Below are 24524 nucleotides of genomic sequence, written 5' to 3' on the forward strand. Positions count from 1 at the left end.
ATAAGCAGTACGTGTTGGGGAGGGAGTGGGAGCATTATGAGAGCAAAGACTCATGTAGACCTCACACAGGGTTTATAATCTCCTTTGTTTAACCTGAAATACTTTTACTGTATTACCTATTTAATGGCTTTATTGAGGTATAATGCACACACCATGCAAGTTGATTCATCCATTTAAAGTGTACCATTCAAAGGGGGCCCCAGGGTGGCTCAGTCAGTTAAATACCTGCGTTGAGCTCAGGTCATGATCCCAGAGTCCTGGGATCCAGTCTGACATTGGGCTCCCTGCTCAACAGGGAGACTGTCCCTCCCCCGACTCATGCTCTCTCTCTCCCTACCCCTGCCCTGCTCCTGATCTCTCTCTCTCAAACAAATAAAATCTTGAAGTGTACCATTCCGTAGTTTTTAGTATACTGACAGAGATGTGTAAGCATTACCACAATCCATTTTAGAACATTTTTTTTTTTAAAGATTTTATTTATTTATCAGAGAGAGAGAAGAGCAAGCACAGGTAGACAGAATGGCAGACAGAGGCAGAGGGAGAAGCAGGCTCCCTGACGAGCAAGGAGCCCGATGTGGGACTCGATCCCAGGACGCTGGGATCATGACCTGAGCCGAAGGCAGCTGCTTAACCAACTGAGCCACCCAGGCGTCCCCATTTTAGGACATTTCCATCCCTCCAGAAAGCAAGCCCATTCCCAGGAGCAGTCACATTCCTCATTTTCCTCCACTCCTCCCAGCCTGAGGTCACCGCTGATTTTGTGTCTGTCTCTATAGATCTGCCTGTTCCTCAGAGTGGAATTGTTGATTATATGGTGATGCTGGGTTACTGAACTTTTTAAATAACAGCTTCATTGAGGTATCATTCACATACCCTAAAATTTGCCCTCGTAAAATGAACAATTCCGTGGTTTTTTTAGTATATGTACAGGGCTGTACAACTGCTACTACCTAACTCTAGAACATTTTCCTCACCCCCAAAAGAAATCTCATACCCTTAGCACTCATACCCTACTTACCCCTCCCTCCAGGCCCTGGCCACCACTAATCTGCTGTCTCTATGGATATGCCTATTCTGGAAATTTCCTATAAATGGAATCATCATATAATACATGATGCTTGTGTTGGACTTCTTTCACTTAGCATAGTATTTTCAAGGTTCATCCATTTTGTAGCACATATATATAATCTTTTTTTTTTTTTAAAGATTTCACCTATTTATTTCATAGAGAGAGAGATCACAAGTAGGCAGAGAGGCAGGCAGAGTGGGGGGGCGGGGGGGTGAGAAGCAGGCTCCCCGCTGAGCAGAGATCTGGCCCAATGCGGGACTCGATCCCAGGACCCTGACACCATAACCAGAGCCGCAGCTAGAGGCCCAACCCACTGAGCCACCCAGGCACCCTATAATCTCCTTTTTATAGATGAGGAAACCAAGAATCTGGGAAGTTAACGATTTGCTTAAGGTTGTGCAAGTGGGAAGTAGCAGTATTAGGGTGACCAACCATGCCAGTTTGCCTGGGGCTGTCCCAGTCCTTGCTTTGAATGCCCCATTCTTAGGAAATCCCTTGGTCCTGGTCAAACGAGGACAGGTGATCGCCCTAGGCTGGATTCAGCCTAGTCTGCCTGTGATACAACGGAAATGGCTTTGTGTAATAAAGAGGTGCAGGATTCTCCAGGAATATCCTAGAATAGTGTAGAAAATTTGGACATTATCTCAGTATCCCTTAAACCAATCTTGGCGCTCTTTTCATTTATGTATCTAAATCTCCACCTTAATATTCCCCAACTTCTCCCAACCCCTTCTGTACTATTTTCTACCACAGCACTGCACAATTTACTTGTTATGTTTATTGTTTCTGTCTGCCTGACCCCTCTAGCCTTCCCAAATATAAGCTCTACAGGACAGGAGACTGCCGTTTTGTTCATTTAAGTATCCCAGTTGCCTAAAATAGCGTCTGACTTGTACCAGCACTAAAATTTTTTTTTTTTACTGATAATCCTTATGTGACACCTAGACCTTGCATCAGGATGTCTAGCTAGCATATCATAGTATCTACCAGAAGGTGACTATGACAACTGTTCACGACAATACTCTTCTAAGGTATAGTATGAAGTCCGAGAGTTTTTCTTTTTTTGGAAAAGCTTTAAACCTCCAAAGAAGTTAAAAGAATAGCTGAATAAACATCCTAAATCCTTTACATAAATTTACCGATTCTTAACATTTTGCCACACTTGCCTCTACACACACACACACACACACACACACACACTCACCCATACTTTTTAAAAAAAGATGCAGAGGTGCTTACCTGGCTCATTTCTCATTTGGTAGAACATACAACTCTCTCTCTCTCTCTTTTTTTTTTTTTTAAGATTTTATGTATTTATTAGAGAGAGGGAGAGAGAGAGAGCACACACCAGAGAAGAAGCAGTGGGTGAAGAAGAGGGAGGAAGAATTCAAAACAGACTCTGCTCAGCACAGAGGGTCTCAATCCCAGCACTGCAAGATCATGACCTGAGCCAAAACCAAGAGTTTGATGCTTAACCCACTGAGCCCCCCAGGGCCCCAGAGCATACACTTCTTGATCTCAGGGTTAAAAGTTCGAGCTGCACGCTGGGTGTAGAGATTACTTAAAAATAAAATCTTTTTTTTTTTAAAGGTTTTATTTATTCATTTGAGAAAGAGAGAGAGAGAAACACAGAGACAGCACAAGCAGGGGGAGAGGCACAGGGAGGAGGAGAAGCAGACTCCCCGCTGATCTGGGAGCCCGAAGTGGGGCTTGATCTCAGGACCTGGAGATCATGATCTGAGTCAAAGGCAGATGCTTAACCACCTGAGCCACCCACTAAAAATAAAGTCTTAAAAAAAAAAGTAGGATGCAGTCATCATGACACTTCACTCCTAAATGCCTAAAATATGGATCTTCTAGAAAAAGGACACTCTAATAAATAACCACAATACCACTAGTATCACACCTAAGAAAATTAACATTAATTCAATAATACAATTGAATATAAGATGTTCTCTATATTCAAATTTCTCCAGTGGTCTTTAAATTGTCTTTTTTTTTTTTAATTTAAAGATTTTATTTATTTGTCAGAGAGAAAGAGAGAGAAGAACACAAGCAGGGGTAGTGCAGCAAAGGGAGAAGCAGACTCGGACTTAATCCCAGGACCCTGGGATGACGGCCTGAGATGAAGGCAGATGCTTAACCAACTGAGCCACCCAGGCATCCCCCCCCCTCTTTTTTTTTTTAAGACTTTAAAAATGTCTTTTATAAGGAATTTTATTTCTCCTCTAACATGCAATTTAATGAAGATTTACACATTGCCTTTGGTTGTTTTCTGTTTACTCCCTCTTGGTCAAGAAAAATATCTGCCTTTTGGTGGTTTCCATGACATTTTAAGCTAGTTGTGTTACAGGTCCCCCCCCACTCCTTAATTCTGGATTTGCCTAACTATTTCCTTGTTTAGATTCAGGCAAGAATTTGACATAGGGGGTGCTATGTACCTCTTAGTGCATAAGATCAGAAGGCTGCCCATTGTCTTACCACTGGTGATGCCAAAGTGTGATTGCTTGGTTAAGATCATGTCTGCCAGGTCTCAAAATGGTAAACATACATTTTCCTTTTGGAATTATTAACTGATCTCTGAGATGCTACTTTGAAGCCATGTGATTATCTTGTTCCCTAACATTCTTTCAGTCAATAGCTTTAACATGTTAATAATGGTACCCTGAAGCGATTACTATATTGGCAGTTGCAAACTCCAATATTCATCAACATTTACTAGCTGGCATGCTTCTGAATCACTGTGAACTCATAGATTTTTTTTCACATTTCATTTAATGTGTTATAGTATCTTACCATCATTAATTTTTGATGCCCAAAGTGCCCAAAATTTGCCAACTGGGTGCTCCTAAAATCCAAGATTTGAAATGTCTTTAAAAGCTAATGTATATGTCACAAAATATGATGGTTTGGGGGCCATGAAACTAAAAAGTAGACCATATTCATACATTATTAAACACTTTTCAGATAGTTTGTTGGCATATAGTATTTGCTACTTAAAACAAGTTCAGAAAGAATCTGTTGACAATACCTTTGATATTCTTAGAAGCTATGTTGTAGAACATTTTCTTTGAACTTGATGTATTATAATAGGACTTCTTCCTAAGAACACGAGTGAATTTTGATCTTTATATATTATTTGAGTTTATAACAAGATTTTTGTAACAAGCCTCTAACCCAACTTTTCAAAGTGGAACATGAAAAGTCAGAAAATTAATACAACTGCATTGGATGCCAGAAATTTCATTTCCTAAGCAAAGTTGATGGAGTCTAAGAAAGGAAGGAAACTCTAAGCAGCCCCCAAATAAATAGAATTGGGTTGGGTTGCAAGAAATAGAAAGGCAGACAATGGCATTATCCCATAGGGACTACATTTCTTCTCAGGTAATAAACCCAAATGTGGTCAGTTCAGGCCTAATGAAAGTGCTCAATGCTATCAAGGCTTCTTCTGTCTTTCTACTCCAAGGCTGCTTCTTTCTTTTTACTCCGCCATCCTTAGACTGTTGCTTTTGTCCCCATGTTATAAGACAGCTTCTGAACTTCTAAGGTATTGTATCTGTGTTCTAGGTCAGGAAGAAGAAGGAAGGGATAAGAGGTCAAACTGAATTAGTCCCAGGAATGTTCTCAGAAGTCCCAAGCAGTTACTTATATTTTTATCTTGTTGGCCAGAATTGGAACATCATAGTCCCTTTCACTGCAAGGCAATCTACAGTAGAAGAAAGTGAAGGAGAAGGGAGCTACAGATAGCTTTTGGCACCCAGTACACAGTATCTACAGGCATGGTACCATTACTTACTATTTCACAAAAGTAACATCTAAAGGCCAACCAAATCTGTTGCCTTCCATTTATAAAGCAAGCATTCTTTGAGCATTTTCTATGTCCCATTACTTCTCTCAGAGTATAAAGATAAAAGTGATAGGGGTGCCTGGGTGGGTCAGTAGGTTAAGCCTCTGCCTTCAGCTCAGGTTATGATCCGAGGATCCTGGGATCAAGCCCCGCATAGCAGCGGGCTCTCTGCTCAGTGGGGGGCCTGCTTCCCCCCCCCCCGCCCCCCCTTCTGCTCTGCCTGCTTGTGAGATCTTTGTCAAATAAATAAATAAAATCTCTTTTAAAAAAGATAAAAGCAATATACCGCTTCATTTGTTCTCTTTATAACATCTTTTTGAAAGTTCCAAGTAGTTAGTATGTCCCATAGGACCCAGGGGACAAGCAGGTGTGCTCAGCTGTATGTTACCTCCTCATAACAGTTTCACATGTAATCAAAACAGGAACTGAATCACTCCATTATGATAACATCCTCAGTCAACTATTCAATATTTTCCCATGTAAATGGTTCTCTTTCTGAGAAATTATCCTAAATTAAATTCATATTCAGAATTCATATTCAGACAATCTTGCCAAACTAACTTCAGGAGTTTGGTTGGACCAGCATTATTTCCAATGTTTACGGTAACTTGTTTATGTTTATAGAATAATTATTATAGCTTGTATTATACTAAACGGTAACAGAGGTCTATTTGGGGTAAACTACTTACCAATATAACTTAAAAATCATAGTGATATCACCCTAATTCCTTGTCCAAATAGGCAAAGCATAAATATGTAGATTTCTTTAAAGAAAACTGTTGCCGGGTGCCTGGGTGGCTCAGTGGGTTGGAGCCTCTGCCTTCAGCTTGGGTCATGATCTTAGGGTCCTGGGATGGAGCCCCACATTGGGCTCTCTGCTCAGTGGGGAGCCCCTTTCCTCTCTCTCTCTGCCTGCCTCTCTGCCTACTTGTGATCTCTGTCTGTCAAATAAATAAATAAAATCTTTGGAAAAAAAAAAAAAGAACTCCCATGTTAAAAAAAAAAAAAAAAAAGAAAAGAAAAAGAAAACTCTTGCAACTAGGCTTTGAATTCGCTAAGATTTTCTTAGATCAGAGATAGGCATACTATAGCCAACGGGCCAAATCTGGACTGCTGACTGTTGTAAATAAAGTTGTATTGGGAAAAAAAAGTTGCATTGGAACACAGCTACTCCCATTTGTTTATGTATTGTCTTAGGCTGCTTTGTAACTACAACTGGCTCTGAGTAGTTGTGATAGAAACGATTTGGCCCCCAAAGCCTAAAATATTTGCTATCTGGCCCTTTATAGAAAAAGTTTTAATTATCTTTACTTAGCATATATTAGGTGCTCAATCAATGCTTCTTGATTTATTGAGTGAATGTATCCAAGGCTTTTGGCTGGATATAATAAATCAACAAACCAAAAAATCTAAATAAGAAGCATTTTATAATTCCCCAATTTATCTGGTATTTGCTTGTTTGACTGTAGTTTGCTATTGTTGACAGACCATATGCCTCACAAGGAGCCTATTAATGCTTTGAGATTCCGGAATGCAATCTGTTGTAGGTCCAAGTTTTCAAAAACTTGGCCTTTGGGCTAAATATGTCTCACTGACATGTTTTATTTGACTCATACAGTGTTGCTGTTGTTTGTTTTAAAAGTAGCATTAGCTGCCAACATTTAAAAATAAGGAGACTTCCCATAATCTAAATTCCTAGCTTCTCTTGAATATTTGAAAGATCAGTCAGTGTGAGCACACAATTCGTTTAGGGCCATAACCACCTATGGCTGAGCAGCTGTTATCTCCCGAGACAGAGTAGGCGCTCCCCAGTTCCGCGCAGTCTCCACTCCTGACCATCTTACCTATGGCCGACCCTGGCCAGGTACCTTATCTGCCTGGCCCTTCTGGAGACGTTTGTATTGAGGATCTTCATTCATTATTTCCTACAAAGTCCCCTGAGCTAGAACAGTAGTCGACAGCTATCCATTTGCTTCCTCTTCTGGGATTGAAAATAGACTGGTACATCTGAAGACAAAACAGGAAAGAGTGACAATGCTATTAGGACCGTTACCTTCCTTCCCACTAGAACACAACTTTACTTCACCTGCTCTTTCCTTTTTCCAAGGAGCCTAAGGACTCAACCTGCTTTCCTTCCAGCTCTTCAGCTTCCTCTACCCACTCCATCCCCTGGAGTTGTTTACCCCAACCCCTGGAGTGCTGTTTCCCCCAGTTCCTGGCTTCCTTGCTGCCCTTAAAAACAAACACCTTGGCCCTTTTTGTTTTTAGTTTTACTGTTAATCATTACAGGGGAAACAGACAGGAAATAACGAGGAGGAAATCACCAAGTTTAAAAAAAAAAAAAAAGTTATGGTTCTTAGAGTAATCGTCCTTGATTCCCGCGATGAAGTGGCGCTGGCAAGTAACCTTTATCATCTCCTCTTAGGTTCTCATTGCTGGTGGATTATGTTTGATAAAGGGCCTAGAGGTTCTGTAATGTCCAAATGGTGCTGAAGAATCGCCTTGAGAGAATTGGAGCCATTAGGTGGCAGCACAGGGTATATCTTTCCAAGTCTTTCTAGACCATGCTGGCGGATGTGAGGCACCGAATTGTCTAGGAAAGGATAACTTAGCGCCAGGTCAGGACGAGCGCTGGGGCTGAGAACGGGAAGAGGAGAAGGGCCCGCCAAGAGGCTCCCAGTCACACTGTGCTGTCACGGAGCCAAGTGTGCAATTCTTGTCTCCCGTGCTTTTCCCTGCTACGGTGATCAGAATCACAGACTCTTAGCACTGATAAGAAGCAACACCTTGATTTTACCGATAAGCAAACTGTCATCCTGAGAGACTGGATTGGCCTCTGATCCATGCCAGGCCATGAGACCAATCAGAAATTTCTGCATCCTAACTCATGCCCCAACGTCCTTCTGGTCTGTCCCACCTGCTTCAAAAGCATTTACTGAAGTCTGCTTAGTAGACTGATTTTCCTAGTTCTGAAGGTGAAACTAAGATGGAGTTCTTTGCCTCTGACAGAGCGGGACTTCTTACAGGAAACAGACTTGACACAGGTCAACAAAAGTAAGTTTGGTCTCTGCCTCCACGTACTTAACCATCTGGGAGAAAAGTGAGGGCCCCTTATCCAGAAGATGAGTTACGGCTCTCTGCACTCTGTGCAGGCTAGTGTGGGCTCTCGTTTATGGGATCAGCGAGTATAATTATGGCTCTTACCAAGAGTGGCCTAGCGTATCAGAGCTGGGCCATGCACACCGAGGTAATTAACCAGTCCTCTCAAATGAGTAAAACCACTCATATTCCTCGAATTTAAACACAAATTCAAACAACTGCATTATCACAAAATCATGTCCTCAGGCTTCTGTTAGTTTAGAGGGCAGTGTCATGACCAAGAGGAAGAGGACTTACCTTCGTTCATGAGGTAGCATTTACTCGAAGGGGTCAGGACCTCACAAGAGGAATTTGGTTGGGAACTACTACCAACATCTAAAGTTTTACTTGTTTATGTTGAAGCACCATCCTGGGTGTTTTAGGACGTTGCTACTCAAATGGTGGTCAGCATTTGACTCAAATGGTGGTCAGCAGCAACACTGGGTAGTTGGTTAGAAATGCAGAATCTCAGGCCCAACCCATTTCTGCTGAATCAGCATTTTCTTTGTAGCAAGATCCCCTATTGGGGCCCACGCATATTAAGGTTTGAGGAGCACTGTTTTAGGACACCCTAGCGAAATACACCTTCAGATAATCCTTACCTCAAAGAATTTATGGACTGGTTTAGGAGCACAAGCCACACATGTGAAAAATGTCTTGAGAGTGACCCCACTAAGAAACGTGTCCTTAATGGCCAGGTAGACTGCCCTATGATATATAAAATTCACACATTTTGGTGTTTTTATTTTGTTTTGTTTTTCAGGTTTTATTTATTTATCAGAGAAAGAGAGAGGGAGAGCATGAACGGGGGGAGCAGCAGGCAGAGGAGAGGGAGAAGCAGGCTCCCCGCTGGCAAGGAGTCCGACATGGGGCAGGGAGGGGAACCCCAGGACCCTGGGATCATGACCTGAGCTGAAGGCAGATGCTTAACCAATTGAGCCCCCCAGGTATCCAAAACACGCACATTTTGAAAGGGTGCAAAAGAGCAATTATGGCTGAGAGGTGTCGGGTGGAGAGATTTTGATAAGCATATATTAATGGAGAGGGCAAAGGGCAGGGGAAGCCATTTCAAGTGGAAAGATCAGGATAAAACCCAGGAGGAGGCAAAGTGTAAATTCTAGGCAGGGGCCTACAGATAATTTACGCTCTTATGTAGGTCCCCAGACTCCTTGTATCCTTTCGTGCTGCTGTGATTCCACGTGCCTATAAACACATCACATTCAACTTTCAGTTTTCAGTGTTCCTCGCCCTCCCGGGAAGTCTTCAGATGTGCTCACCAACCTGAAAACTTTTTTCCTTGTGATTCATTAGGCCGGTCCTTACCCTTTCCCTTCTAGTGCAGTTGGCTGTGATTTCTACCTCTTCTTTTATTATAATCAGGTAAAAGGAAATTCCTTACATGCACACTCTCCTAAATTGCTTGAGCCTTTCTAATGTGGTGCAAATCTTCACTGTAAAGCTCTTAATCAGATCTCATAAAAGATTAGCCCAAATGTGTGTTCAGTTTCTAGATAAAGTTAAATCATCCTGGAAGGCCAGGAATTAACATGAAAATTGGAAACTTGTGTTGTTCCCATCTTTACCTCTAGATTTAGTTTCCAAGCAAAAGTGATTGCACAGAAAATGAAATCTAGAGCTTCAGTGTTTATTTTCCAAATGAGCTGGTGTGATTTTAACTCTCTCTTCTTCACCCACAACCCAAAGACCTGACCCAGGGATGAAATACAGTGGGCATGAAATGGAGAGAGTTAAGAGCGCCGCCACTGGATGCCTGAGGGAAAGCGGTCCCACCAGCTTCCTGAAGCAGCGCCAAGTCAACTGGGGACTCCAGAAAAGAAGTATGATTAATCTGAAGAGATAACACCCTTTATACAATTCTTTAGAATAATTCCACTATAAACTCAGGGACTCTTCACCTTCTCTGAGCGCTGCTGGAGGTTACTGAAATCAGGCTGGAACCTCGAGTCTGTTCAAGTGGGTGTCCGTAAACCCCTACGCTTCAAGGGCTGCAAATTCCTTTGACCAGCAACACTCTGGCAGGGAGGACCTTGATTGCCCAGGAGCAGCTGACAGCTCATCTCTGTCACAGCCCATCAGCAAGCAGCTTCTCACCAGCTGCCTTGTGCACCCAGAAAAAAATGGTTCCTATATTCACAGAGATAATTTGAGTTGATAGGAATAGCATCAGGGGAAGAGGATAGCGTCACCAAATCAATACTTGAGCTTCACAGATTAATGTCTTGGCTCTGGCTCCGAGTTTATATGCAGGAGGCCATTGGTCCCAGACAGAGACACTAAACGGAACAGACATTTCATTCCCAACAACAGCAAATTCCCTTTTCTTAATGAGGAGTCAACTAGAGACTTGATACGTTAAAGAAATTCATTGAGAACATCCATTAACTGTGAATTTTGTGTTTATTGTGGCACACTTCTAAGAAATAATGTGGAGATGCCGGGAGAGGGGTACTGCATGCCTGGTAGGAATCTTTTACACCCATGTTCACAGCAGCATTATGCTAAATAGCTAAAACAGAAGTAACCCAAGTGTCCGTTGATGGATGAATGGTAAAAAAGAAAATGTGGCAGATACATACAATGGAATGTCATTCAGCCTTTTTTAAAGGAAAGAAACTCTGAAACAAGCCATGATGTGGATAAACGTTGAAGACACGACATGAAGTGAAATAAACCAGCTACGAAAAGGACAAATACTGTATGATTCCATCTGTATGAAGCACCTAGGGTAGAGTTCAGAGAGACAAAGTAGAATGGTGGTTTCCAGGGCTAAGGGCAAGAGGGCAATGGGAGTTATTATTTAATGGGTGCTGAGTTTCAGTTTAAGAAGTTGAGAAAGTTCTGGAGATGGATGGTGGGGATGGTGGCACAAGAATGTGAATGTACTTACTGCTACCGAACTGTACACTTAAAGATGGTTAAAGTGGTAAATTTATGTTATGTATATTTTGTCACAATAAGGGAAAAAAATGCATCCTTTATCCAACAGTCAGAGAGCAAACCCTTTATTTAAAAGAATCTCAACATCATTGGTTCCAAGGAGATTTCTTGGAAATGTTCAGTGGAGTACAAATGGTTTAACCCCTGATTGAATTTACTTTGGGACATAAATTTATAATCACAGAGGTTGACAAACTGATTACATATCACTCAGCCATGCAAAACAACACAGATTGGAACATGGTGACATAAGATTTACCAGCTAAGCAGTTTTCCTATCTTGGAGATCAAGGCTTTTCAAACTTGAGTATATATGGAAATCTCCTAGGCATCTTGTTAAAAATGCAGATTGATTTCGTAGGCTTGGACTGAAGGTTGAAATTCCACTTGTCTAAACAGCTCCAGGTGCTGCTGCTGGTTGTGCTGGTCCAGGGACCCCAGTCGCAAGAATGCAGGTCTCTCTTCAGTTAAGATTCCTGCCCACACCTTGGAAGTAATGGCCCCCTCCTCAAAACTGAGTCTAAAAGGAGAGTCTTCAGGTGGTTTTAATAATTATTTCTGGGATTCTCTCACTTTGCTTATTACCACTGTCAAAATTCCGGTCTCCAGGATCTACAACCCCTTCTGTTTCTTCAGTCCAAGCAAGGACAAAACATAAAGAAATCACTGGCCCATTAGGTATAGGCCAGATCAGTTGCAATTTCCAAAATCATGGTTACAGGAAAGGAGGGAGGGAGGATGGAAGGAAGAAAGGAAGGAAGGCAGACAAGCTGTCAAAACAGAGAGACAGGAGGAGAGAGAATGGAAAATAAGACAAAAACTAAAAGCCCAAGAGTTCTGAAGTCCTCTCTAAGAATACTTCAGTGAACTATCCATCGTTTTTTTTTTTTTAAAGATTTTATTTATTTATTCAACAGACAAAGATCACAAGTAGGCAGAGAGGCAGGCAGAGAGAGGAGGAAGCAGGCTCCCTGTGGAGCAGAGAGCCCGACGCGGGGCTCGATCCCAGGACCCTGGGATCATGACCTGAGCCGAAAGCAGAGGCTTTAACCCACTGAGCCACCCAGGTGCCCCCTATCCATCGTTTTTAGGCTAAATGTTCAGACTCCATAAAAGGGCTTACTTATCAGGGCCTGATGAGGTCCCTCTCCACCTCTCCGAGCTCATCTCTTGCCACTGTCCTCTATGTTCAGCCAGAATGAATTCTATTCTTCCTTGCCTTTACAGATGCTCTCTCCCTGATCTGGAACCTCATCCCCTCCTGTATCAGCTGGCATTGTCTCTCTTGAAAAGACCTCCCTAACCATGTTGCCACCCTCATTTTCTCCCCTCCGTGCTGGGTTGTCCTTCTCTGCCTTCAACTGCACACAGTGCTTACCCCATACTATAATATAGTAATACTTCACAGTATGTTTTCATTGTTTTGGACTGTGAGCTCTTTGAGAGGTGGAAAGATGTCCTTGGTCCCTAGCACATTGTCTAGAATATATGAAGTGCTCAAACAATCCTTGTTGAAAGAATGAGCAAATGCAAAAAAACTGTAACACTGTGTGACATTTGAAGAAGACGCTGCTTAGTTCCTAAAACACCAGGAAGCTGCCCTCAGAATGACTTTCCTAAAGGTCAAACACACTGACACCAATTTTTGTGTTCCAGCAACTATAGCAAAACTCCCCTAATTCTGATAAATTGTATTACCCCAGCTTCCTCATTTTATAGTATCCTCTGAAAGACCAAAAGCAAAGAAATACACAAGGTGGTAACAGTAGTTTTTTTAAATGGAATTTAGCAGAAGACCAGAATCTCTTTGAATATTAGTATGTTGGTTGCATTCTTGTTATTGCCAGTTTGGCCCTCAAATAAGTCTGTAAAATTGCACAGCCTCCAAATTGGAGGTCTCAGGGCACTTAGGTGTTGCTAGCAGCCTCCAAATTGGTATATTTATGTATCTATAGATTTTTACATAGTTTCTACCTGTTTTATGCAAGGCACTATGTCAGGGCTATAGGGATGATCAAACTCCTACTGCCCTCAAAATCTTTGCCCTTTAGTGGCCTGGTTTGTGCTCCTTAATTTCATGGTTTCAGCACCCATCTATGCCCTGGTCAACCTCTAGCTTCCATTTTTCCTGTCAACTGTAGGCAAATGTTTCTAACAGCCAGCAGAGCCTGCCCACATGAATGTCACACACACATCTTAAAGGCAGTATGTCCTTATCTTTCCTCCCAAACCTGTTCTTCTTCCACTAGCTACTCTAGTTAATGGAACCCTCATTTCCTTACCTACCTAGGCTACTGAATCCTAAGTCATTCTTAACTTTTTCCTTTCTGACATCCTCCCCAATCAATCAATTATCAAGTCTTATGGTTCAATGTCTCAAGTCTTCCTGAACCCATTCTGTCGCCTCTTTTTCAACTTTCAAAACCTTATCACTTCTCATCTAGATTATTGAAATAACCTTCTTGGTGCTTTTTTTTTTTGCCTCCAATCCTTCCCCAGGATAAGACTTCCTGACGATTCCTGCTAGAGTGTCTTTTTAAGACCCAAACCTAATATTGTCCTTCCTTAGTCCTTCAACAAATCTCTTTTATCTATAAAATAAAGTCCAAAACCCACATCGAGAGCTACAAAGCTTCACGTGACTTACCTTTTTACCCCACTCCTCCTCTTTTTTTTTTTTTTTAAAGATTTTATTTATTTATTTGACAGAGAGAAATCAGAAGTACATGGAGAGGCAGGCAGAGAGAGAGAGAGAGAGGGAAGCAGGCTCCCCGCTGAGCAGAGAGCCCGATGTGGGACTCGATCCCAGGACCCTGAGATCATGACCTGAGCCGAAGGCAGCGGCTTAACCCACTGAGCCACCCAGGCACCCCCCACTCCTCTTCTGACACTCCCCCTACATACTTTAAGATCCTTCCAGACCAACTCCTTATCCTTAGCATTTCCTAGCACATCATGCTGGCTCCTCCTGCAGGGACTTTCCAGATGCTCTAAAATTTCAGCCTAGAAAACTTCTGTTATCTTTAGATCAAGTCAAAGATCATCTCCTTCTGAAGAGTTCACCTCCAAGCAGTCAGTGCGTGCTTCTGTGAGTACTTCTCATGTTGTATTACAATTATTTTTCATATGCCTCTTTCCCTCTTGAACTGAGCTCCTAAAATACTGTGACTGTGTCTCACTCTGTTTTGTATCTTGGCCTTTGACACAGTAGCTGGTGCATATCAAACCAGCCATGAATGTTCAATGAGTAACTGACCAAGTAATTGAATGAATAAACAATTGACTGTGATAAGAGTCACAATAAGAACATTAGGAAAGGTGCAAACCAGGGCACCTGGGTGGCTCAGGGGGTTAAAGCCTCTGCCTTTGGGTCAGGTCACGATCTCAAGGTCCTGGGATGGAGCCCCGCATCAGGCTCTCCGCTCAGCAGGGAGCCTGCTTCCCCACCCCTCTCTGCCTGCCTCTCTGCCTACTTGTGATCTCTGTCTGTCAAATAAATAAATAAAATCCTAAAAAAAAACGGGGGGGGGACAAACTGTTGCCACAGGGTGTTTAGGGGACTGAGTCATATTTATTTGGGAGACCAAAAAAAGACTGTGTAATTGGTTGTAATCTTCCAATTTAATCCTATGTATTTGTTCATGCCTTAAAGCAGGATTCACTCGTGGCCCACTCCTTCTCCAACATCCACCCCAAAGTGAAACGAATTTTACCTTCTGGTTCTGGTGTAACAGACCTTTAGTTCATATACTATATATGATATTGCATATAATAATCTGGACTCATAATAATTTACCTATTTGTAAGTGGAGATCCTTCTTTTTCTAAGAAGGATATAAGGGGCGACCTCATAGCTGCTTATGTGTTTCTACTGTAACTTCTTGCAGAGAAGGTACCCACATGTTTGCTGGGTGAAAATCTGAAGGATTGCCCAGGCCGGCTGGAACTATGGAGTTGCTTGGCAAACACTCAGACCTCTTGAGAACTAGCTCTGGTACTAAGCTGAAGCAGTCTCCCTACCCTGCATGCCTGACTGCATTTCCGTCCGTTTTCAGTTCACTTGGATTATATCTTGTATCACATAGATCTTTTGAACTTAGAACACCGAAGGCCTGTGTATGTTCATGGCTCACAGCTCTTGTAGTGCTGATCTGCCCCAGTGTGGTTAATGTTTAGCCCCTAAACCATTGGTTGAACGTCTTAAGACTACAAGAACAGGCACATACTAATAGATAGCTTGGGTTTAGTGAGTGATAGCTGCTTTCTCCACAGCACCTCAATGATCCGTTTAACCTTCCTCTCAAGACCCACGTCATTCTGCTTTCCAAAAAGAGAAAAGGAATCGTAGAGCAGGAGAATGCAACACAAGGGCAGTTCCTGAGAGGCCTATCAAGAAGCAAAGTCTAGAGGTGCCTGGGTGGCTCAGTCATTAGGCCTCTGCCTTCCACATGGGTCCTGAGATCAGCCCCACATCTGGCTCCCTGCTTGGTGGGAAGCCTGCTTCTCCCTCTTTCACTCTCCCTGCTTGTGTTCCCTCTCTCACTGTCTCCCTCTGTCAAATAAATAAATAAAATCTTTAAAAAAAAAAAAAAAAAAAAAGGAAGCCAAGTCTACTAACCTCCAGGACTTTCCTACAGGTCTGTCTATATAGGGATCCCACACAGAATCTGGAACCCAAATCTTTGGATTCCCAGACCTGTGCTTAATTCACCAGGTAGTAATGTAATGTTTGGATTTTCTGCAGGTTGAATTATTCCCTCAGAGCAGAATTATCATTTTATTTATTGTCTTTTCCTTCTGTCATGGACAATTATTGGTTGCTGCCACTTCTCTCTTCCTAATAGGTCTCCAGATTTCTGAGCCACATGGGAAAAGCCCCACTTTCTTTCATCTAGGGATGAGTTCCACTGGCTATCAGCTCATCCATGTATCTTCTCACACTGAGAGGCCAGTCATGGCCTTACGGATGGCCCGTGACCTAAAATGGTGTCATCCAAGTGGCTGCAGCCATAGTGAGAAGCTTGAAGCTGTCATGTGGTAACAGAAGAATGAATCCACTCAGAGGAAGAAGAATGGAGAAATGGATCCCAGTTGTTTGAGTCCTGGGTCAAATTGTGTCTGGATCCCCCTAAACTGTGTGACAGTAGAGGTATCTATCTTGATCACGGTATCCCCTGACACAGTAGGCATTCAATAAGTAAGTTTTAAATGGATAAATGCGGATGGGAAGGACACCTTCTATAAAATCCCTTTACTCATTTGACTACTGAAGAACCTGGTCATTGTCATCATCATCATCATCTTCTTCTTCTTCTTCTTCTTTTTAAGATGTTTATTTATTTATTTGAGAGAGCACAGCTGGGGGGGCGGGGTGAGCAGAGGGACAGGGAGAAGCAGGCTCCATGCTGAGCAGGGAGCCCAATGCAGGACTTGATCCCAGGACCCTGGGATCATGATCTGAGCTTAAGGCAGATACTTAACCAACTGAGCCACCCAGGTGTCCCTGAAGAACTCAGTGTTCTACAGGAAAGCAGTGACATGGACCTGGAAGCCGGGATCTCACCCCAACCCAATGCCTTTTCTAGCCACCAGAAAGTCTCCCAGTAAATATGTTGGGGTCTCTGTAGAGGCCCCAACACAGCAGTCCCTGTACTTCTCCCCGAGTTTTGAACTGAAGGAGAGGACTGTCGTAAGCTAGGTGAGCAAAAATAACCTTTATTACTAATAAAGCTGACATTAGAGAATATGGCTGGTACTGTCAGACAAATGAGCTTCCCAACACTCGAGCTCGGAATTAGACAGACGTGACCACTCACTGATAGGCAGATGGGCCAGAAGGGCCTTCCCTTCCCACCCTGGCTCCCCAAGAAGGAAGAAAGAGAAGATAGAACAAGACACAGTTTCTCCTTGCAAACTCACCAGATGAAACAACTCCTCCTCCCCAGGGAAGAATGAGGGGGTGGAGAGAAGCCAGGAGTGTTATGCTAATTGTGCTCCTTTCACAAGGATGAAAACAGCTAGAGTAGGAAAACCAAGTCTCCCTAACCCTTGTCAGGTATGATATGGTCAGGTCAGTGGATTCTGCCTTGTCTCCATAGAGTAATTCACACACTATGGTAGTAGCAAGCCTCCAAAGGAGTCAGAGATCTTCATTTTCAAATCATGCAAAATTCACAGGAAGAAATAAGCAATCACGTTGAAATCACACAGTCAGGGGCCTTAGGTGGCAAACACCCTTGGGCTTGCACACCATGCCCATGGAAGGCATTTCAAGAGCACTGACACCTCACACACTTCCCACACTGACTGTCAGCTTCTCACTGATCTCAGAGCCACAAGGTACCTATTAGTCACCAGGAGAGCAGAGCCAAAGTTTAACTCCTTGGTGACACAGGGGAAATGCTACTTCAAATTGGATTCCAGGAAATCTGGGGAAATACTAGGCAGGAAGTCTGTTACCACGTCCCAAATTTCCCCAATGTCAAGGCTGCGGCTGGGAGCATTTTTCAAAACAAACGGTCAGTCTAGCAAATGACTGTGTGCCACCTGCTTTTGGTTTCACTCACCAGGGCACTTTTTCCTGCTTCCGTTTTTTGGGGGGTTTCTTTTTTCTTTTTAGGTAAACATTTACCATCAAGGTTCCAAGAAGATTTCCCCAGAAAGCATTGTTTGTAAATTTGAAGATTGGTGGATATATGAATGACCAGATGAACTAGACATTTGCTACATACGGTACATTTGGTTCATAATGATACACTTAAAATTCAACAAGCTTTACTGAAAACTGAGTTGGCTGTTTAATGGAACTCTGAGCACAGTGAGAACAAGGATACCCTGACCCCAGTGCGGATCTCCTCCGCCTGCTAAGACAAAGCTTTGATCTCATCCTGCCCAACTGGACTTTTTGCTGGAGGTCACACTAAGTAGGTTTTGCTGACCGGTTCTGGGAGAGAACCCAAGTTAATCGTGGAAACCCACAACACAGCGGAGTGACACAATACATTCCCATCTTCTCTTCTCAAAGGCAAAGCTATTTTCTCCTCTGTTACCTGCCCTGATTTTTACCATCAGAAGCTCTCTGATGCCACTTCAGCTATTGATAATTGGCACTGAGTTTTGTAACTTAACAGCTGCCCAGAATCAATTCCGAGGAGCTGCACAGAAACCACTTCCAAAAAAGCAAATTTGGGGGTTACTCCCCTGCTTATCTGCCCTCCATTTCCTTTCTTAGCCAATACGTCATCTGCCAGAAGACACTGAAACTTGAACCGTGTGCCTAAGTGCCCGGTTCTGAGTATGCAGTAGATATTTGAGAAATTCTCTCATTGACTGATTGACTAATGTGTGCCTAGAGGAAGGGACTGGGCAGTTCCATGAAGAGTTGCTGTGTAATTCAGAATGAAGGGCATTCCTGCTGACTCATAGCTCCTTTCTAATTTCAGTCCAAAGGCCCCAGGGAAAGATCTGGGTAAGAAAACTGGCCTCAGGAAAAAGCCAGTGAAGGATGTTTGTTCTCCAGAAGAGAAACAATAGGGAATTGCTAACCGTGTTGAGCTCACCTCTGTCTTTGCCAGTTACCCTGCTCTTCACCATTACCAGGGAGGGGTCCTCTGTGAAACTGAACTTCCCATCCCACCCAACCGAGCTGGAGACACAACCCAAGGGCTCTGGTTAGCTTCTCATAGCTTCTGCTCATACACAGCAAGGAGGCAGCCAGTCCTCTTCGCATGACCTCTAAATGACACCTCCTAAAACTCAAGATGGTGGGGTCTCCAGTCACTTGAGAGATGGCAGGCATCTATTTTTAGAGCCATTCTGTCATCTGGACAGCCTCGAGTAGGTGTTTTTTTTCTGTCCTTCCGCAGCTCCTAATCTGGTGGGTTTGGGGCAACCTAGAAGAAATGCTTGCTAATGCAAGCGGGAGGGCAAGGGGGACAGCCAGCTGGAGACCAGAGCGGCTGGAGCTCCCGGAACCCCCAGCGTGCTCAGGCAGAGATTTATGGGCCTGCCTTTCCCCTCGTGATTCCACATCACGCTTCTTTAAGCCAGCCTCAGCCGAAGAGCTATCATCGGGGGCCTCGTGTTTACAGCAGGGACTGAGATAGCACAACCATGAAGACGCCAGCCCTGTTTGTCTACTGACCTGATGGTCAAGGACCATTCCCTGGGCCCAAGAGCAACCTTTGTTCTGCTTCCTTTGTGCAAAATGCCAGGTTGCCTCTGCCTCGAAGAGGTTGACTCTGTTGTTAGCTGTGGGAAAAAACAGCCAGAGTTGCTATTTACACCCTGAACTGCAAGCTGGGTAAAAATAGCATTAGCAGCTTGGTCCAGCTTCAAACCCCACTGCAGAAAGAAGATTATTTTTGGAAGAAGATTTTCCTCCCCACCCACAGATCTGAAAATGGTCACCTCCCGGGGGGAGAAGAGGAGAGACAATCCCACGCAAAGGTGAAAAAATACCCCTTTCTCTGCCCGCCGGCCCAAGACAGCACACCAAGAGCCAGACTAGAAATGTCTTCCCCTGACAACCAGGTCAGACCTCAGCACAGACCTGTAGGTGACCTAGTTCAAGGTACAGTGGGAATTAATTAACTTTGACTACAGTGAGAGGAGGCAGCTGTCTGGACCTGGACGTTGCCATCTGCCCCTTGACCGCTCTCACTGTTAAGGCTGTATGTCTACCGTTCAAGAAAGGAAGAAAGAAGTCTTGACCAGGGGTGCCTGGGTGGCTCAGTGGGTCGGTTAAACGGCTGCCTTTGGCTCAGGTCATGATCCCAGGGTCCTGGGATCAAGCCCCGTATGGGCCTCCCTCCCCTCATGAACTTGCTAGAGCTTAGGAGCTGGGGTCTAGGGTCCTGGGGATCTCTCTCAGGTTCAGGAAGTGACCCATATGACAGTCAGTAGAAGGAAAGTCCACTTTTTCCATGAACAAGTATTTGATATATACATTTGAGTGTCTAAGGGGTCTATTATGATACCTGTGTAACTGAAGGGATCTACCCCTGTGGACAGTCCCCAGGATATGTGAAAAATAGTAGAGAAAAAGGCCAGGGTCTTTAAATTGTTCTGTAGTCTGAAAGTGCCCAAGCCACCCAGAGCTGAACCTGGTAGGTGTTAAGTAAACATTTTTAGGAGAGACAGGAACAAATCTTCCCTAATCCATCTCCTCCACCTGACCCTCTTTCTTCAGCAATCCAGGAACCAAAACAATCTCCCCCCTTGAGCAAACATACCAAGGCATGGCTAACCAACTGAAGGAATAGCGCCTCCTAGCAACACCCACCCACACACACACACACACACATTGCCATCATGCCCACTCAGTGTGGGCACCAGAGCAGCGACAGAGGGACAGATGGCCGGGTCCCCATAGAAGCCGAAAAGATGGGGACGGGCCCTAAGTCTGCGGACAGACCTAGGTTTTAGTCCTACTTTGTCACCTTCTATTCCCTGTGACTGTCACCTTGCGTCCCTGAATCTCACTTTTTCCCTCTGAGAAGAGGGGTGGTAATACCCACCTGTCGGGGCTGGTGAGGACCAAAAGCAGCAGCATACAGAGCGTGTGTTTCACACCCAGCAGGGAGTCAGGGATACTCTGAACCCAGCGTCCGGGAGCAGTTCTATTTTCCCTGTGGCCCAGCATGGGCCAAGTTTGGGAATCCATCCTGCTTCCAGCTGCCAGGTGATGGCGCATCTACCAAGTGGCTGAGGTCTTATCTCCCTGAGAAAGGCACTGCCTTAACAGAAATGTTTGAAAACATTCGGGCACACAATCAGGACTGCACTGTGCCCTTCATTTGCTCTGGACCTTCACCTCTTTGCTTCCACCTTTCTGTAACACCCACTTCCCCAAGCTTTATCAAGAAGCCAGAAATACAATCTCCCTCCTCTGACACCTCTGCGCACAGGAGCTCTGGCCAGCTCGGGGCTGGGTCAGCACCGGCTTCTCTGCTGAGGCAGGCTGCCGAAGGGGGCCCCTCACAGCCCACTCCAAGTCACACTATCAGGGAAGAGTTACAGCTTTGCTGCATCACAGCTCTTTAAGCTGTGTGTGTTCAGGGCTCTGAAACTCCCCAAGGACCTGAGAAAGACGGCGGCCTAGCCCTTTGATCGGGATCGCCTCAGGCTTCTATTTCCAAAGTTGAGAAATCCAGATGGTGCTGACTCCGGCCCAGGAGCCGAATGAGCTCAGGTCCGTCTCTCTCCCTGACCTCTCACTGAGGATTGTAGGACAAGGTGGCCAGGCTCTCGCCTCCAGCCTAAGTCAGCCCCCTCCTGACTCAGCTTTCTTCACCTCCCTATTAATAGCCACTGCTTTGGCTGGCTCCACTCACAGTATGATTACAGTATAGGAATACATCTCAAGTAAGGAAGCAGCAAACTTTTTGGAGCTGGGCTCCCGAGGCCCAGGAGCTCACGCTCGGTCCCAGAAGGCAGAGTGGGGTGCTTGTTTTCTGCAGGAGGAGCCGCTAGATACAGGTTGGGGTGACTGTGTCATTGGGCTCTAGGACAAGTCACTGTTTGGGGATTTCTGTCTTGCTGGGCTGCCCCGTGATCAGGGTAGGAGACAGGCATACAAGATAACTTTCATTTTATTGGAGCCTTTGGGTCCACAGATATTCCTGGACAGGGCTGCAAAAATGTGGCTCATATGCAGTAAGAGAGAGTCAGCTACCCTGGACGGAAGTTCTAGTCCAAGCTGGGGTTTCGTCCAAGCTACCAAGGTCACCTTTCCTTTGATGCTATAATAACACAGTGGCTTTTTTAGAGAGGCTCCGATTGTCTGGATGGGACGAGGTGCTGACAGTAGGCTGAACCCCAGCAAAAAAACTGTTTTCAGGCCACCCCCTTCTCCCTCCTCTGTCTCTCCCCAGTAAAGGCAGATGCGCCAAACTAAGTTTAGTGTTAAAATTCATCCTGTTAAGCCAGGTATCAGGTCACCCTGTAATGTGTTCCAGAATTTTTGTTCTTTGTGAACCCTCAATGGGAAGAACACACAAGTTTAGGAGTGAGATGCCCAGGGTTCAAATTATGACTCAGCCTCTTGGCTGAGAGGGCTTAGTAAATTTATTCTACTTTTCTGAACCTCCATCTTCTCATGCATATAAAGGGGATAATAACCTCTCCCGAAATGGTCTTCATACAAATGAAATGAGACAACTTTGGAAAAGATGCCTCGTTCAGTACCTGGGATATAGCAGGTGACTAATAAACTCTTAATTTTCTTTCCAGAAAAACCAAAGGCAGGAAACGTGAGGGCACACCAAGGCCATCCAAGCCTCTCACACTACTGGACAAAAAACGACCCACATCTCTAACTGCGCAGACTCACGGTGTAAACATCTTTGATAGGAAGGCTCACAGGAACAAGTGGAACTTTGTTTCCCTTCTCCAGATTCACACCACTTAGAAGTCCCACACTGAGGCCCAATCTGGCCTACGGTGTATCTTGCTGAAGCCACAGGGAGGAGTCTCATGACTCCCTTTATCGTTCCTAGGAACAATGATCACGGTTCATAAACCAGGGGCAGAGCATCAGGAAGAACGGGTACGCCAGGGATAGGGAGTGGCATATGTCTGTCCCACTTATCAAGGGCTTATCTATATTTCAAGGTCTCCCTGAAAAGAATCAGGTCAACCAAACCTCTCGAGTGAACTCTGCTATCAGCAAGGCCAAAGGAGAAACAAAATATCATGCATGCCCTGTTTTCCAAGCTACTGAGGAATAATCACCCCCTGTCCCCTGCTCTTCAAACACTTGCTTATTAGGTGACAAACAGTGGTCTCTTTAACATGGTACCAGCTGGCTTCCCTCAGCCTACGGCTCCAAGTCTGAGGGGAAGGGGTGGACTTCATTCCTGCTACGGCTTGCTTCCTTCCTCCTTGCCAACAGCCAGCATATATCTGATGGAAGCCAGAGCTCCTAGCAGCACGAAGTGGGGCAAGCCTTAGCATGACCCGCCCCACCACGATCTGCCCTCAGCTGGGGACTGACTGGGGACTGGTGTGAGGGAGGAGAGATCTGGGGCTAAAATGACTTAGGCTCATTTCCATAAAAGCAGCCAGAATTCCCTTTACCTCAGTAGGCCAAGGAGAAGGACTTCCTATGACAAGCTCTTAAGACAGTGATCCTTAATTCCTCTTTGAACCTATCCTTGGTGTTAACTCTACCTTGATTTTCCTATATGCACCAGTTGGTGGGGATGAGTACACCATAATTTATCCACATGGCATGAAAGCCACCCGATTTAAAGATCAGCCACCTGGACAACAGTCACCCCTTTAGCTGCCCAACAGACAGTTCTTGAACATTTCCCTCACACCATTCTACGTGCTGAATACACACCGGTGAATAAAACGAAGATGGTCTCTGCTGAAGGGGAGAGCCTGACAATGACTATGAAAATTAATAAATACGTGATTACACAAGGTGAGAAATGCTATTGAAAGAAGTGCCAGGTCTAGTAACAGAGAGTCATGCTGGGGGTGGGGGGTGTCTCATTTAGATGAAGGCAGGCCTCTCTGACATGCTGACATTTAAGGGCTTGGGATTTCAGTGGCAGTTGCCCACAAAAGTCTTCCCTCACTGCTCGGCCGAGTTTCCTCATCTCTTAGTGAAAAGCTCTACCAAGAACAAAAGTATATCCCAGCCAGGGATGCAGTGAAGAACATTCTGGGAGAAGGGCAGGGGCTACAAAACCCTTCTTCCAAGTCTCCTGCTGTGGATGCATTTACTTCTCTTCCTTCCTCTCCCACCCTGACACCCATCTGTTTTCTGTCCAGGGCGTTTCTGGTAACACTTTTTGCTTCCCTACAACCTCTTCCTTGTTCCTGTCCCCCAGCATGTGCTCACGACCGTGAGCACACTACCCTCCCCGATGCAGCCCAGAGAAGCCGTTCCTGTCTTTGAAAACAGTTTTCTCCATGGTCCCCACAATCCTGCCCTTGAATTCTCAGATGCCAAATTGCTCTAACCTGTAGGAGATAAAACTCACCATTCCTGCTGGGACAGCAGGTTCATTACAGACACTTCTTTCTAGAACTCTGTATCAGGACTGTTCTCCTAAGTTAGCATTAGTGAGGTCCATACCCACACCATCCACTCCCCACTTGAAGGAGCTCTCTGACCCTCTAGACCCTGTGGAACCAGCCTAGACATCAGAGCCAGACAGACCTGGGTCTGAATCCCAGTTCCCCCTTTTACCAGCTTTGTGACCTTAGACAGGTGAGGATTCCTCTCTGGGTCTCAGGTTTGCATATGCAAGATGAGGAGGATAATATCTACTCGGCAGTGTCAGTATAAGAATTAGTCAAGAAGTACGCCAGATGAATGGAATGTACTAGGTGCACTACCAGTACGAGTCTTTGTTATTATATCCGCTATAAAATAACCTGTGTAGAATGTTGGCAGTGCCTCGTTTAGGAAGGGAATTGATTGTTCTATTAAGAATGGTGCCCAGGTATATACCCTAAAGATACAAATGTGGTGCTCCAAAGAGGCACGTGCACCCG

General features: G+C 44.6%; 1 long non-coding RNA gene across 1 annotated transcript in view; it reads right to left on the reverse strand.

Annotated features, from left to right (window-relative positions):
• The window catches only part of LOC116578092, a 35622-nt gene extending 11098 nt beyond the window's left edge, over positions 1–24524 (reverse strand). Inside the window, exons 1-2 of the long non-coding RNA XR_004280733.1 lie at positions 19156–24524; positions 6761–6923 (exon numbers count right to left, since the gene is read on the reverse strand). This is a non-coding gene — a long non-coding RNA (uncharacterized LOC116578092). The remainder of the gene's footprint in view (positions 1–6760; positions 6924–19155) is intronic.

Source organism: Mustela erminea, chromosome 18 (genome assembly GCF_009829155.1).
Source record: "Mustela erminea isolate mMusErm1 chromosome 18, mMusErm1.Pri, whole genome shotgun sequence".
NCBI lineage: Eukaryota > Metazoa > Chordata > Mammalia > Carnivora > Mustelidae > Mustela > Mustela erminea.